The sequence below is a fragment of the Nicotiana tabacum genome, unplaced genomic scaffold, assembly GCF_000715075.1.
Source record: "Nicotiana tabacum cultivar K326 unplaced genomic scaffold, ASM71507v2 Un00220, whole genome shotgun sequence".
Taxonomy (NCBI): Eukaryota; Viridiplantae; Streptophyta; class Magnoliopsida; order Solanales; family Solanaceae; genus Nicotiana; species Nicotiana tabacum.
Genome location: NW_027438458.1, coordinates 45,056 through 59,584, shown reverse-complemented (window position 1 = coordinate 59,584; position 14,529 = coordinate 45,056). Strand labels below are relative to the sequence as shown.

General features: G+C 37.5%; 1 pseudogene; it reads left to right on the top strand.

The window, feature by feature from the left end:
* The first annotated feature begins 7,190 nt into the window (after positions 1-7,190).
* LOC107761603 (late blight resistance protein R1-A-like) lies at positions 7,191-12,608 on the top strand (annotated as a pseudogene).
* Positions 12,609-14,529: the final 1,921 nt, after the last annotated feature.

The following is a 14,529-nucleotide window of genomic DNA, read 5'->3' as shown; positions in this document are numbered from 1 at the left end:
AAATAAGTTAGAAGGGAAAGGCTAAAATCTAAAGAAGTAAACAATGTGAATCACCGGTTTAGATTAGAGGTTCATCAGACTGATCAATCGATTGTTATTAGTTAATCCCTCGTTACTGGGCACGAAGTTTAAGAAAAGAGAGAAGACTTTTAAGTGTAAAATGAGGCACATATAATTTGTGTGGTTATAAATCATTACATAAAAATAAATTGTTTCGAAATAAGGAAAACGGTCATTTTTTTTTTGGCACAAATGAAAAAGAAAATATGCTTCTATATATTAAAACGGAGGGAGTATTACTATTTCTCGCTCAAATAAAAAGCTGCCGACTTGGCAAATGGAGGGGTTGTTTTTCTCGCTCAAATTTTATTCTTCTCCGATTTTCTCATTTCTTTCCTGTTGTTAATTCGAACTTCCTAGTGCAGTATTGGAGTGAAAGATCGAGATTTTACTGTTTGTTCTTCCTTAATTTCCATTGCTATTTACAGAGAAGTTCATATTGTTAGCGGTATTACTGTTAAATTTCTTCTTCTGACTGAGTACTGTTGAAAGAAATGCAGCTCGAATTTACTTAAATTGTTAACTTCTCACATGCAAAGACTCTACATCAGAGTTGAAGTATGATCACAATTCAACTCGAATATCGTTGATCTAAGAATGTACTTTGACTTCCTTTAATTAATGTTTTCTTTTATATTATTCCGGTTATTAGATCTAATGATGGTTACATTTGTTTAATTTCATGCAGATTTACTAATATCCATGAGAAATTAGCTAGTTTTATGTCTATCTATTCTGATTCTGATATATATTGTACGGTTGATATTGTAGAAAGTTTCCACTTCACTACAACAAATGCCAATGGCACTTTTGTTGGAAAATGGAAACCTCATTTGTTGCCTGTATACAAAATTCTGAACTCCTTTCTTTTAATTGTTTTAGTCAATTATATTTCAATTTACATTGGGTTCCTCCCAAAATGTTGTTTTGCTTAGTACAATACAAACACTGAGGGTGTGTTTGGCAAGAAAATATTTTAATGTAAAATGAGTGATTTTATCACTTATTTTTCTTTATTTGATTGGTGAGCGAAAATCTTTTTCCGTAAAATATTTTTTACTGTTTGGTTAGAGAGTAAAATATTTTTTATGAAAATAATTTTTTATGTTACTCTCCTCACCCATCCCCCAAGTTCCTATGTTTCATGTGCTCCCCCTCCCCTAAATACTCAACATTTTCATGACTCTATTTTGAGGTGGGGGTGGGGGTGGGGTTGGGGGTGGGGCGAGAGTGGGTTGGGGTTATGGTGGGTGGAGTTGGGGTGGGGGTGTGGGGATTGGTTGGTAGGGGTTGGTGGGGATGGGGAATGGGAGAAAGGTTGGAAAAACGTTTTGGAAAATGTTTTTCTTTTCTTGATATTTCCAAAACATTTAAGCCAATCAAACATGAAAAAATTGGAAAATATTTTTCGTTCGTACCAAACACATCCTAAGTTGACCATGAAAATTTTGGGTTGCCAGCTTGTTTAGGTGTGAGCTATATTTCATATTGGCAGGTCAATCTATTCAAGATATCTCAAAGTAAATTGTGCAAAGCAATTGTTGTCTTTATTTTTATTTTCACATGTTTAATTTGAATTTTCCTAACCAATTAATCCTAAATAGTCTTACTTGCCTTTGTTTAAGTGAACAAGGAAGCTAAAGGACAGAACATTTGAGTTGATTTTCTATGGAAGCAGGACTTTTTGAGTGATCCTTCCAAGTTGTTGTTTAGTCAATTAGACTGTAATTTTTCTGCACCTTCCGAGTTGTTGGTACTCACTGTTGCGGAAGCCAAATGTATATAGTGTGAATGAGTCACAACTACTATACCAAAAATTATGACAACCACTAAATAATAAATAAGACAATGAGACAACAATAAAAGAATACCAGAATTTACGAGGTTCGGCTAATTTTGCCTACTTCCTCGGACACAATCAATATTTTATTCCACTCCAAAATTACAAGTGAAATAATACTAAAGAGAGAAGATACAAATGCCTTAAGAAGATAAAAAGGCAAATGAGAGGTGTGTGTAAATCCTAAATATTAGGCCTCCTTTTATAGGGTGAAATTCCCATTCAAAATTGTCATCCACCGATGTGGGACTTTTGACAATTTCAATAAATCTCCACCTTGGCAAAATTTCACATCTTCTATTTTCTCTCAATAACAAATTTTGGTTGTGTCTTCATCTTCAATCTTTAGTGTTCAACAATGTTGATCAAATCCAAACAATGTTGAAACTTGACCGCAGTCACCACTTTTGTCAGCATATCAGCAGGGTTCTCCGTAGTATGAATTTTCTTCACCGTGACTCCACCTTCTTCTATGATTTCTCGTACGAAATGATACCGAACATCAATGTGCTTCGTCCTTGCATGATAAACTTGGTTCTTCGCTAATTGAATAGCACTTTGACTATCACAAAAAATTATAATATTTTTTTGTTCAATACCAAGCTCCTTTAGCAACCCCTGAAGCCAAATTGCCTCCTTCACAGCCTCTGTAATAGCCATGTACTCTGCCTCTGTTGTAGACAAAGCAACTGTTGACTGCAAAGTAGACTTCCAACTAACTGGTGCCTTTGCAAAAGTAAACACATAACCAGTAGTTGACCTTCGTTTGTCCAGATCACCCGTAAAATCTGAGTCACAATATCTAACTACAGACCAATTGCCTTCCTGCTCAAAAACTAACCCAACATCTACAGTACTATGAATATACCGTAGAATCCATTTCACAGCTTGCCAATGCTCCTTTTCTGGATTATGCATATATCTGCTAATAACTCCAACGGCTTGTGAAATGTCAGGTCTCGTACAAACCATTGCATACATCAAGCTACCAACAGCATTTGCGTATGGTACCCTTGACATATACTCCTGTTCAGTTTCATCCTTTGGCGACATAGTAGTACTTAGCTTAAAATGGGGAGCAAGTGGCGTACTAATTGGCTTAGCCTTTTTATCTATGCCAAAACGCTGTAGTACTCTCTTCAAATATTCTTTCTGAGATAAACAGAGTTTCTTTGAACGTCTATCTCTTATTATCTCCATGCCAAGAATTTTCTTTGCCTCACCCAGATCCTTCATCTCGAACTCCTCCTTCAGTTGAATCTTCAACTTATCAATTTCTTTCGAATTCTTGGAAGTTATCAACATATCATCAACATATAGGAGAAGATATACAAAGGAACCATCATTAAGTTTGCGCAAATACACACAATGATCGTATTTGCTTCTCTTGTACCCTCGCCGCAACATAAACTTGTCAAATCGCTTGTACCATTGTCTAGAAGATTGTTTCAATCCGTACAATGATTTTTTAAGTTTGCATACCATATTTTCTTTTCCAGCAACTTTGAATCCTTCTGGCTGATTCATGTAGATTTTCTCCTCCAAGTTTCCATGTAAAAACGCAGTTTTTACATCCATCTGAACTAGTTCCAAATCCAACTGTGCTACCAAAGCCAACATAATTCTAATGGAGGAATGTTTTACAACTGGAGAAAATACTTCATTGTAATCAATTCCCTCCTTCTGAGCATATCCTTTGGCCACCAATCTTGCTTTGTAGTGAACATCTTCTTGGTTAGGAAATCCTTCTTTCTTTGCAAATACCCATTTGCACCCAATTATTTTCTTTTCCTTCGGGAGATTGGCCAATTTCCATGTATGATTCTGATGAAGGGACTGCATTTCTTCATTCATGGCAATCCTCCACTTATCTTCTTCTGAACTTTGGATTGCGTCTTTATAAGTGGTAGGAACACCATCAGCTACAATTGAGGTTACACAAGCAACCGTCTCTATGAGACGAACAGGTTTCGTTATTGTCCTTTTTGGCCTGCTGGTTGCTATTGATTTAAGTTGTTGTCGAGGTTCCTGAGTTGGAATCTCCCTATCTACTGGCTCTTCTTCCAGAGGGTAATCTTCATGAGTTTCCTCCTCTGCTTCTTGTGTAGGAAAAATAAATTTTCCCTCAAACTCCACCTGCTTTGATTCACCACCAGTTTGTTTGACATCTTCAACTGTCACCTTATCTATTATGGCAGATTCATCAAAGGTAACATCTCTGCTGAATATAATATTCCTTGTCTCTGGACACCATAAGCGGTATCCTTTGACTCCAGAAGTAATCCCCATAAATATAGCCTTCTTTGCTCTCGGATCCAATTTTGACTCTTTCACATGATAGTATGCAATTGAGCCAAACACGTGCAAAGAGTCATAATCTACAGCAGGCTTTTCATACCATTTTTCAAATGGTGTCTTGCCATCAATAGCAGCAGATGGTAGATGATTAATGAGTTGGCATGCATATGTAATTGCCTCAGCCCAAAATTCTTTGCCCAAGCCAGCATTGGACAACATACACCGTACCTTCTCCAGTAAAGTCCGGTTCATACGTTCTGCCACTCCATTCTGTTGTGGTGTATGTCTGATAGTGAAGTGTCGGACGATGCCATCATTTTCACAGACTTTATTGAAATGATCATTTTTGTATTCACCTCCATTGTCTGTGCGAATACACTTGATCCTCCTACCTGTTTGATTCTCCACCATCGTCTTCCATTTGAGAAAAATTTCCAACACTTCATCTTTCCTCTTCATTGTATACACCCACACTCTTCGGGAAAAATCATCAACAAAGGTTACAAAAAAGTGCTTCCCACCCAATGAAGGTGTTTTGGAAGAACCCCAAATATCAGAGTGTACATAATCCAAAATGCCTTTAGTATTATGGATCGCTGTACCAAATGTAACCCTTGTCTGTTTCCCTTTGACACAATGCTCGCAAAACTCCAAGTTGCAAGTCTTTACGCCTTTTAACAATCCTTGATTAGATAGAGCTTTCAAGGATTTCCCTCCAGCATGTCCCAAGCGCATGTGCCATAGCCTGGTTGCTTCTGCCTCTTTGTCATCACTAGATGTCACTGTTGCTGTCCCAATAACTGTACTACCACGATAGCGGTACATGTTATTGTTCTTCTGATTGGCCTTCATTACCACTAGTGCACCGGAGTATATTCTCATCACTCCATTTTCTGCAATGATTTTGAACCCTTTTGATTCTAGGGCTCCCACAGAGATGAGATTCTTCTTCAAACCCGGTACATATCGAACATCTGTTAATGTTCTGATCATTCCATCATGGCTTCTTAATCTTATTGAACCAATGCCATATGAGGTAAGAGGGCTGTTATCCGCTGTGTGGATGACTCCATATTCTCCTTCTTGAAAATTCACGAACCAGTCCTTGTTGGGACACATATGATAGCTACAAGCCGAGTCCATCAACCATATGTCTGATGATGTTGATAACTCTGTTGTAACTAATGAGAAGTCTGAATCATCACAATCAGCTACATTTGAATCCATAATGGCCTTTCCATTGTTATTTTTGGCCTTATTCTTCAACTTCGGACAGTCTTTCTTCCAGTGCCCCTTTTCTCGACAAAAGGCACATTCATCTTTGCTGGGTCTAAATCTCGACTTGGATCTTCCCTTCTTAGTCCTCGTTTGATTTTGAGGACGACCCCTCATAATTAGTGCTTCTCCTTCCCCGCCCTTCTGTTTTTCTCCCTTTCTTTGTTCATAGCTGTACAGAGCCGAACAAACTTCTCTGAGAGAAATTTCGTCATTTTCATGAAGTAGAGTAGTTTCAAGGTGCTCGTACTCATTAGGAAGTGACCCCAACAACATCAAGGCCAAGTCACAATCATCAAAAGTTGCATCTATATTTTGCAAATGTGTGACCAACTTATTGAAACTGGTGATATGTTCATTCATTGTGGTACCAGGAACATAGGTGAAGCGAAACAGTCTCTTCTTTATGTACAATTTATTTTGACTGTTTTTCTTCAAAAATTTATCCTTCAGTGCTTTCCATAATTTACTTGCAGAAGTTACCTTTGTGTATGGATATTTCTGCTCTCTAGCAAGGTAGGATCGAATGGTACCGCAAGCAACACGATTGATAATTTTTCAATCTTCTTCTCCAATAACATCTGGCTTCTTTTCTTCAATGGCAAGATCTAGCCCTTGTTGAAAAAGAATATCTAGAACCTCGCCTTGCCACATCCCAAAATGTCCTGACCCGTCAAAAATTTCTACCGCAAATTTCGCATTTGACACAATTTTTGTCATAAGCGAAGATGCCAACGATGACGTATTATTGACACTTGATGTAGATTCTTCTTGTTTACTGTCTCCCATTTTGACACAAATATTATTTAGTAGCTGACGACACAAATCAAGATTATTTCCTTTCTGGTGTGGAAGATCAGACTAAGCTGCAACCACAGAACATACTCAGACAGAACCTTGACTCAGTTACCAAGATAGATCTTTTCTGATGTGGAAGATCAGATTACGCTTCAACCACAGAGCATACTTAGACAGTACCTTGGCTCTGATACCAATTGTTGCGGAAGCTAAATGTATATAGTGTGAATGAGTCACAACTACTATACCAAAAATTATGACAACCACTAAATAATAAACAAGACAATGAGACAACAATAAAAGAACACCAGAATTTACGAGGTTCGGCCAATTTTGCCTACTTCCTCGGACACAATCAATATTTTATTTCACTCCAAAATTACAAGTGAAATAATATTAAAGAGAGAAGATACAAATGCCTTAAGAAGATAAAAAGGCAAATGAGAGGTGTGTGTAAATCCTAAACATTAGGCCTCTTTTTATTGGGTAAAATTCCCATTCAAAATTGTCATCCACCGATGTGGGACTTTTGACAATTTCAACACTCACAACATCAAAGTTGAACTATGGTAACATGATTTGTCTTTAATATTTTTGGACTTGTCTCATTTGATAAATACTTTTCATCTGTCAACTTGATGGTTGATGTAGAAATGTAATCTAACACTTTTAGTTGATCTTTTCTTATGTATTATTTAGATACAACAATAACAACCTAGTGTAATCTCACTAGTAGGATTTGTGGTTGAATATATATATATATATATATATATATATATATATATATATATATATATATATATATATATATATATATGATAATTTATAGCAAAATGAGATATGACAAGCTCTTATGATAGAACTTGACTTAGCTCTTTCTCCAAAGTCTACTTTCCTTAATATGATATTCAATTGACCAAGGGAAACGGAATCTCGTGTAATATGAATACAAGGAATAAATAATGCAGAGAGGCAGCAACTTGACTTGTTTAAGCAAATAAACTTTAGTGACAACTGGAAACATTTAACTCCAAAACATTCTGAACAAGAGGAAACCAAAGAGAGTAAAAAAAAAAAGGTTGTGTCAAATCGTCTGATTCATAGTTCAGTCTCTCCTTTTCCTCCTCACAGCTCAATTACACAACAGTTTCTCGTATAACTGGTTTTGAGAAAGAGGGAGAGATGTTTTCAAACAAATACCTGTCGTCAATGAAATATCATCCCCTTGAACCTCTGCAGAAGATTGAAGATGAATGGGGTTTAGACATGCCGGAGACTTCAGAGGATCAAATCAAGTTCCTCAAAAGGGAGTTCAAATTCCTGGATATTTTCCTCAGCTTGCAGAGCTTCATTGGTGAACCTGACATGCCAGAAATCACACAGAAAGTGCAAGATCTGTTTCAAGATGCTGCTGTTGACCTCAGAAACGTCAACATGATCCAGCACATCGATCGTCTTACCTATCAGGTGCAGGACAAGATTCAGATCATTAAGTTTGAATTAAAAGCCAAATACTCCTTTCCCAAAGTATCAGCCAGCAAGGATGGTATCGCTACTGCCAAACTTGTAATGGAATTCGTTGATACTGTTGTAGGGAGTCTGGGTGATCTAGTGAAGATTTATGGTTCCAGTTCACTACTTTTTGTTCCTGGACCCAAGAAAGAACTCGAAGATGTCTTGGAGGAGTTGGAGTTGCTGAGAAATTTTGTCTACTTTGTTTCAGACAGATGCTTAGAGCCTCAGAGTCAACGTACTTTCTTCAGCCACGTTTTACTTGTGGCCGCCCACGCAGGTATGGTTGCCTGGTTGTATTTGCCGAGCCATGACAACGAGAATCAAGACGTGACTCCTGGTCAAGTGAATATTTTGCTTTCCGATCTCCTGCGAATGAAGATTAAGCCCATTCAACCAGGCGTCCGCAAGATCTATATCAAGGTCCTGCAAGCTTTAAAGTCAACAATACAATCACGATGGTGTACTAATATCCAAATTGAGCATGCAGCTGATTGTCAAGCTAGCTTTGTGGAGACTCTCCAACACAACATGAAAGAGCTTCCAATTATTAGTAATCCCAGTTGGATAGTTGCTTGGAATGATCAAATAGCAGCCCTTCAGTAGATGCTCAACCTCTTTATGGCCAATCTCATCCATCTGTCATTACAAGATCTTGAATTTCATCTTCAAGATATTGACACTGTGATGGTTGATGTTGGACTTCTCGTTTACTCTTTATATGATAACGAGGAGAAGAAAGAGGCAGTGTTGGGGGAAGCGAATCGAGAGCTACCACTGGATTTGCTAAGTACTATTCAGCACATCAAGAGAGTGATCTACAATATCACCCGGAAGGAGTTCCAGTCTAATTTGCCAAGGATCCATGGAATAGGCTATGTTGATTTCCTCTTAAACAACCTGAAGGAGTTTCAAGACCGTTATTCAGATTCTCTTGCTTTTGTCAAGACTCAACTTTATCTAATTCAGAAGGAATTGGAGAGCGTGCAACCTTTTCTCCTGTCTGTTGCACAAGAGCGACACAGCAATGACGACAAGCTTCAACATTCTGTTGCGCTATTGATTGGCAAAGCGTATGAGGTAGAATACATTGTGGATGCTTGCATAAGCAAAAAGGTTCCTGACTGGTGTCTCATGCTTTGGCTCTTGGACATTATAGAGGAGATCAGGGCAGAGGTACCAAAGATCCAGCAAAAGAAAATGATTGAGGTTGACTTGGCATTACATGATACCACGAATACTGGTGCTGATCATACACCATTAGAATTGGCTCCAGAGATGAATGAAGGAATTATGGGCTTTGATGATGTGATGAAACAATTACGTAATAAACTAACAAACGGACCCAAAGAGCTGGACGTCATCTCAATTACTGGAATGCCGGGACTGGGAAAGACAACCTTAGCCAACAGACTCTATGTTGACGAGTCAGTTGTCTCTCACTTTGATGTTCGTGCACAGTGTTGTGTGTCTCAAGTATATTCACGTAGGGGCCTGTTACTGTCTATTCTGATCATGCTAGATGTTCGTTTTGATAAGGAAAAAAAGGACAATGAATTAGCAGTCATTCTTCGGCAATTTTTATATCCCAAAAGATATCTTATCCTCATTGATGACGTATGGGAAACTACAGTGTGGGATGACTTAAGATGGTCCTTTCCTGATGACAATAAAGCAAGTAGAATCATTCTAACAACTTGGTACTCTAAAGTAGCGGAGGAAGCTAGATGTGTTAGTGAACCCTATCCTCTTCGTAATTTTAATTTTAGCGAAAGTTGGAAGTTACTGCAAAGTAAAAGTATTTGGCGATAAAGGCTGTTCCCCTGTCCTCGAAAGTGTTGGACAAGAAATAGCAAGAAAGTGTGGAGGGCTGCCTCTCTCACTTGTTTTGGTGGCCGGTATTCTGGAAAAGATGGAGAAGACAGAAAGATGTTGGAGTCAAGTGGCTGAAGATTTAGGTTCCTATATTCACAGTGACTCAAAGGCCATTGTAGAGCATAGCTATAAGCATTTGCCCTATCATCTAAAGCCTTGCTTTGTTTATTTTGGAACATTTTTGGAGGACGAAGAAATCAATGTTTCAAAGTTAACATGGTTGTGGATTGGAGAAGGATTCATAAAAGATGGTGAAGGCAAGAGATTGGAGGACATAGCAGAAGCTTACTTGGAGAATCTTATTAGAAGAAATCTCGTTATGGATGCTAAGAGGAGTTGTGATGGTAAGATTAAAGCATGTCGCATTCATGATCTATTGCTTGAATTCTGCAAGCGAAGAGCAGAGGAGGAGCATCTGCTATTGTGGATAAAACGGTAATAGACCAATTAACTATGCTTTATTTTTTTCAAACAATCAAGTATTCAATTTGTATTTGAAAATCAACTAATGATTGTACTAATTTATGTATTCCCAGGGATCAAAAGGCCAATCCTTCATCCAGTATTTGCCCTCACAAGCAGCTCGTTCAACGTCGCCTAGCCTTTTCTGATGCTGATGATCTTGTAGAATGTTGTTCATCTTGCTCACCTGTTGGCTCTGTACTTTGCCGAAGAAGAGCATATGCTTATACTCGCCCAGTCTCACACATTTTTCACAACTTCAAGTTTCTTAAAGTGTTGGATATGGAGTCCATTGTTATTTATTCTTTCCCAGCAGAGCTAGTTTACTTGAGGTATTTTGCTGCACAAATTGCTCAGGAGTCAATTACATCATCCATGACCAATCTTTGGAATCTTCAAACTTTGATAATCAAACCAAAGGAAGGAAAATTGACACTACCCATTACAGTTTGGAAGATGGTTAAGTTGAGGCATATACATATTGACAACGCTTATTTCAGTTTAAATGATGGGAAAGAATTACTTGAGAATTTAGAAACTCTTTCTTCTCCAAGTTTTTCTTGTCCGAAGGGCGTGGAGTTGCTATTGAGAAAAACACCAAATCTCCGGGAACTAGCATGCTCATTTGTAGATTTTAAGGACGACCTTTTCCCTAAATTGGATTTTCCAGCACAACTTGAGACACTTGAGATTCATTTGGCAACAGGTTCAATGATAGATGGTCCATGCAACTTCCCTTCAAGTCTCAGAAATTTGACGATGTCCAGGTTTTCCCTGGGCAGTTGTCACGAATCAAACATTGCAAACCTTCCCCAACTTCAGGTACTGAGGCTGGTAGATATTGTCTTTGACAATAAAGAATGGAAAGTGAGGGATGACGAGTTTCCTGAGCTCATAGACTTGAAAGTAGAAGATTGTGTCTTTTTTGAAGAATGGAATGTCTCAGACGATGCACTTCCGAGACTACACCATTTGGTTTTGCGTAAATGCCAATATCTTAAGGTGATCCCTGATTGTTTCCAAGAGATCTCTTCTCTAAAGTCCATTGAGATAAAGTGGTGCAATAAATCAGTTGAAAAGTCGGGTATAGATATCTTGAGAACAAAAGTTGAAGATTATCAGATTTCTGATTTTAGGGTCTTCATCAACTAGCACAATTGGGTTCCCTTATCAGGTACACTACTGAGAAAATGCAACTACGTATCAGTCTCTTTTTTAATCGTGTTAAATGCATATTTTTTATTAGAGAAACTTGCTTATACTTTCTATTTCTTTTGTTCGACACATATCCGAAGCTATATCATCATCTATTTATTTATGGTAAAATATCTTTAAATAGTGGTACTATCAATTTTAAAAATGATTCAAAACCAAGCTTCTATCAATGCAAACAATTACTATTAGGAAGCGCCCTTTTGATAGCTATTCTTTGCTCGGTGCTGGTTGTAGTTACTATATAAGCTGGATGATAAATAAAGATTAAGGTATCGCTAAGATGAACCAACATATCTATGACAAATACTCAACTCTCTTTTTTTCAGTTGTCTTTAACTGTTGAAAAGGTAGTCCCAAATCAAATATATTTTACACTAAAACAGAGAAAGATCATAACTTTGTCTACACATTTTCTTCAAGTTCCTTTTGCACTTTGATTATATTTTGGTCAAACAATCACATTAAGAGCTATTAATTTATCAGATTTTCTTTTGTTTCTGTAGAGGAATTGCTAGAGCTGTGAGATACTAGCTGTCAATTTGGTCATCTTAGTTGTGTCATTAAATTAACTCAGTCTTAATCTGTTAGTTAGTTGTAATAATGAAGTAGTTTGATAGATATAAGGGGTGGTTACTAGACTTAGCTTATTTTGTACTCCTCCATTTACAGGTTGTACTGATCTGCTGTACAACAACAACAACAACAACCCAATATATTCTCATAAGTGGGGTCTGTGGAGGATGAAATATACGCAGTCTTAGCCCTACCTTGGACGGGCAGAGAAGCTGTTTCCAATATACTGATATGTTGTGCAATAAAAACAATTCTCTCCATTTCTCCATTACTTCTTCCAGAGCTCGATAATGTAAAAATTGCATGGGGTGTCCTATTTGGTCGCCCCCATTTAACCTATACCTACTTTTTAAAAAAGTTTTAACTTGTACCCACTTTTTAAACAACTTCAGGCCTCTTTCACCTCCTCCTTCGTTTTCTGAATGCTGAAACTTGAGATATTGTTATGCGTTTTAGCCTGATGATTCATATATATCTGCTTGTCCCATTATGTTCAGTTTGGTCTTATTCACAATAATTTAACTTCTTAGATATTTTAGCTTTACACGCACATTGGTTTTTGGTTCTAATTTATCTGTAGTAACTTGTTTTCATGTCGAAAATATTTTTCATTCTTTCATCTTTGAAATAAACAACATCAATCGCTGCTAATCAATCGCTGCTAATCATGATATATTAAATTCATTGTTGTTTAGTACTATTTCGTTTATGTACAATATGTTCTTTTGTTGAATTATTTTTTTGAAAGATTATCTTCCTCATTTCCGTGTGCAGACTTAGAACTTCAGCTCTAAGAATGCTGAAGTTCAGCAAATATAAACAAAAGTTTCAGCTCCTAGAATTCTAAAGTTCAGCAAATACAAAACAAACTTCAGCCCTAGAATGCTGAAGTTCAGCAATTACAAAACAAACTTCAGCTCCTAGAATGCTGAAGTTCATCAATTACAAAACAAACTTTTAGCTCCTAGAATGCTGAAGTTCAACAATTACAAAACAAAAACTTCAGCCAAAACATGATGTAGTTTTATTGAGCTGAAGTTTGCCATTGCATTATGAACTGAAGTTTGCGTGATTGCCTTTGCAAGTTAGGCCAAATTTCAAGCAAAAATATCTGATGTTTTGCTACACTTCAGGCAAAACATTCTGAAGTTCAAACTTCAGATATAATTTTTTGCTACTTCAGGCCCGTATGTCTAAAGTTACCCGAAAAGTGGGTACGCTTGCAATTATTTTTGCAAAGTGGGTATAAGTTAAAAGTTAACCCAAAAACTGAGTATAGATGCAAATTCCCCATCGATAATGGAGTTTACTTCCATCTCGTTGAAAGAATACTGTAGAGAAAGCAGTGAAGAATTTTCTGTGTATTTCATTTATCAACTTTACATGTATTTATACAGATAAAAAAGAATCAAAAGCTGTTAAGCTATGATATATGTGTACTATTTCTATTTGTGTAGTCCTAACTAACCATCTAATATGCAAGAATATTAAAGCTAATATCTATGTAATGTCACGTGTGCACGTGCACAAAGAATAATTTAGAATTGGTATCCTAAGTTGACAGTTGTGCCATATCAACGGTGATGATTAAATGAATCCATATGTGATGAGCGTTTGAGATTAAAAGTCTTCCTTTGTATTGGACGACTCATATCTCTTATATCATGAGAGGATAAATGACTTTGGTCACAACGACCAAAGTCATTCTCGTTCAGACCAATCCCTAAATCCTCTCTCTTGTTCTCTTCTTTATCATATAAATCCTTCATAGTAGATGTTGAATAACTAGCTCCACCCCCCCCCCTTCCAAGTTAGAGGGGGGATTAACCACACCCAACTTGCCGATAATGGAGCTGTGTGCCGGCCCAGCTAAGGGTTTAGTGAAGATGTCCGCTATCTGAGATCTAAACGGGATGTAAGAGAGTGAGATGATTCCAGCCAAAAATTGCTGCCGCACAAAGTGGCAATCCAACTCCACGTGCTTGGTACGCTCATGGAAGACCGAATTTTTTGCGATGTGAGTAGCTGACTGACTATCAGAGAAGAGATTTACCGGCAAGGAAGGGGAAATGGACATATCATCTATTAAACGAACCAACCGGGTGATTTTCGCTATAACTCTTCTCATTGAGCGATACTCTGATTCAGCAAAGGAAAGAGAGACTGAAGTTTGCTTCATTGATTTCCAGGAAACAGGGGTACCTCCCAGGCTGATGAAGAATCCACTAATGAATTTTTGAAATTGAGGACAAGATCTCCAATCGGAATCACAGAAGGCGAGCACCTCATAATCAGACCTGGAGTTTAGAAAAAGTCCTAAAATAAGGTCTTTGAGGAGATATTTGAGGCAGTGAAAGGTTGCATCTAGATGAGGCTGGGGAGGCATTTGCATGAACTGATTGAGGTGCTACACAATAAAGGAGAGGTCCTGTCATGTATGTGTGAGGAAATTTAATTTTTCCAACAATCGACGGTAATATGTGGGGTCTTGAAGCTAAGGACCCTGCTCTAGTAGAAACTTCTGAGTGGGATCCAATGGAGAAGAAGCTGGTCGCATTTGCATGTAATTAAACTCAGACAAGAGGTCTAAGGTATAACGCTTCTGAGTCAAAATGATTCTT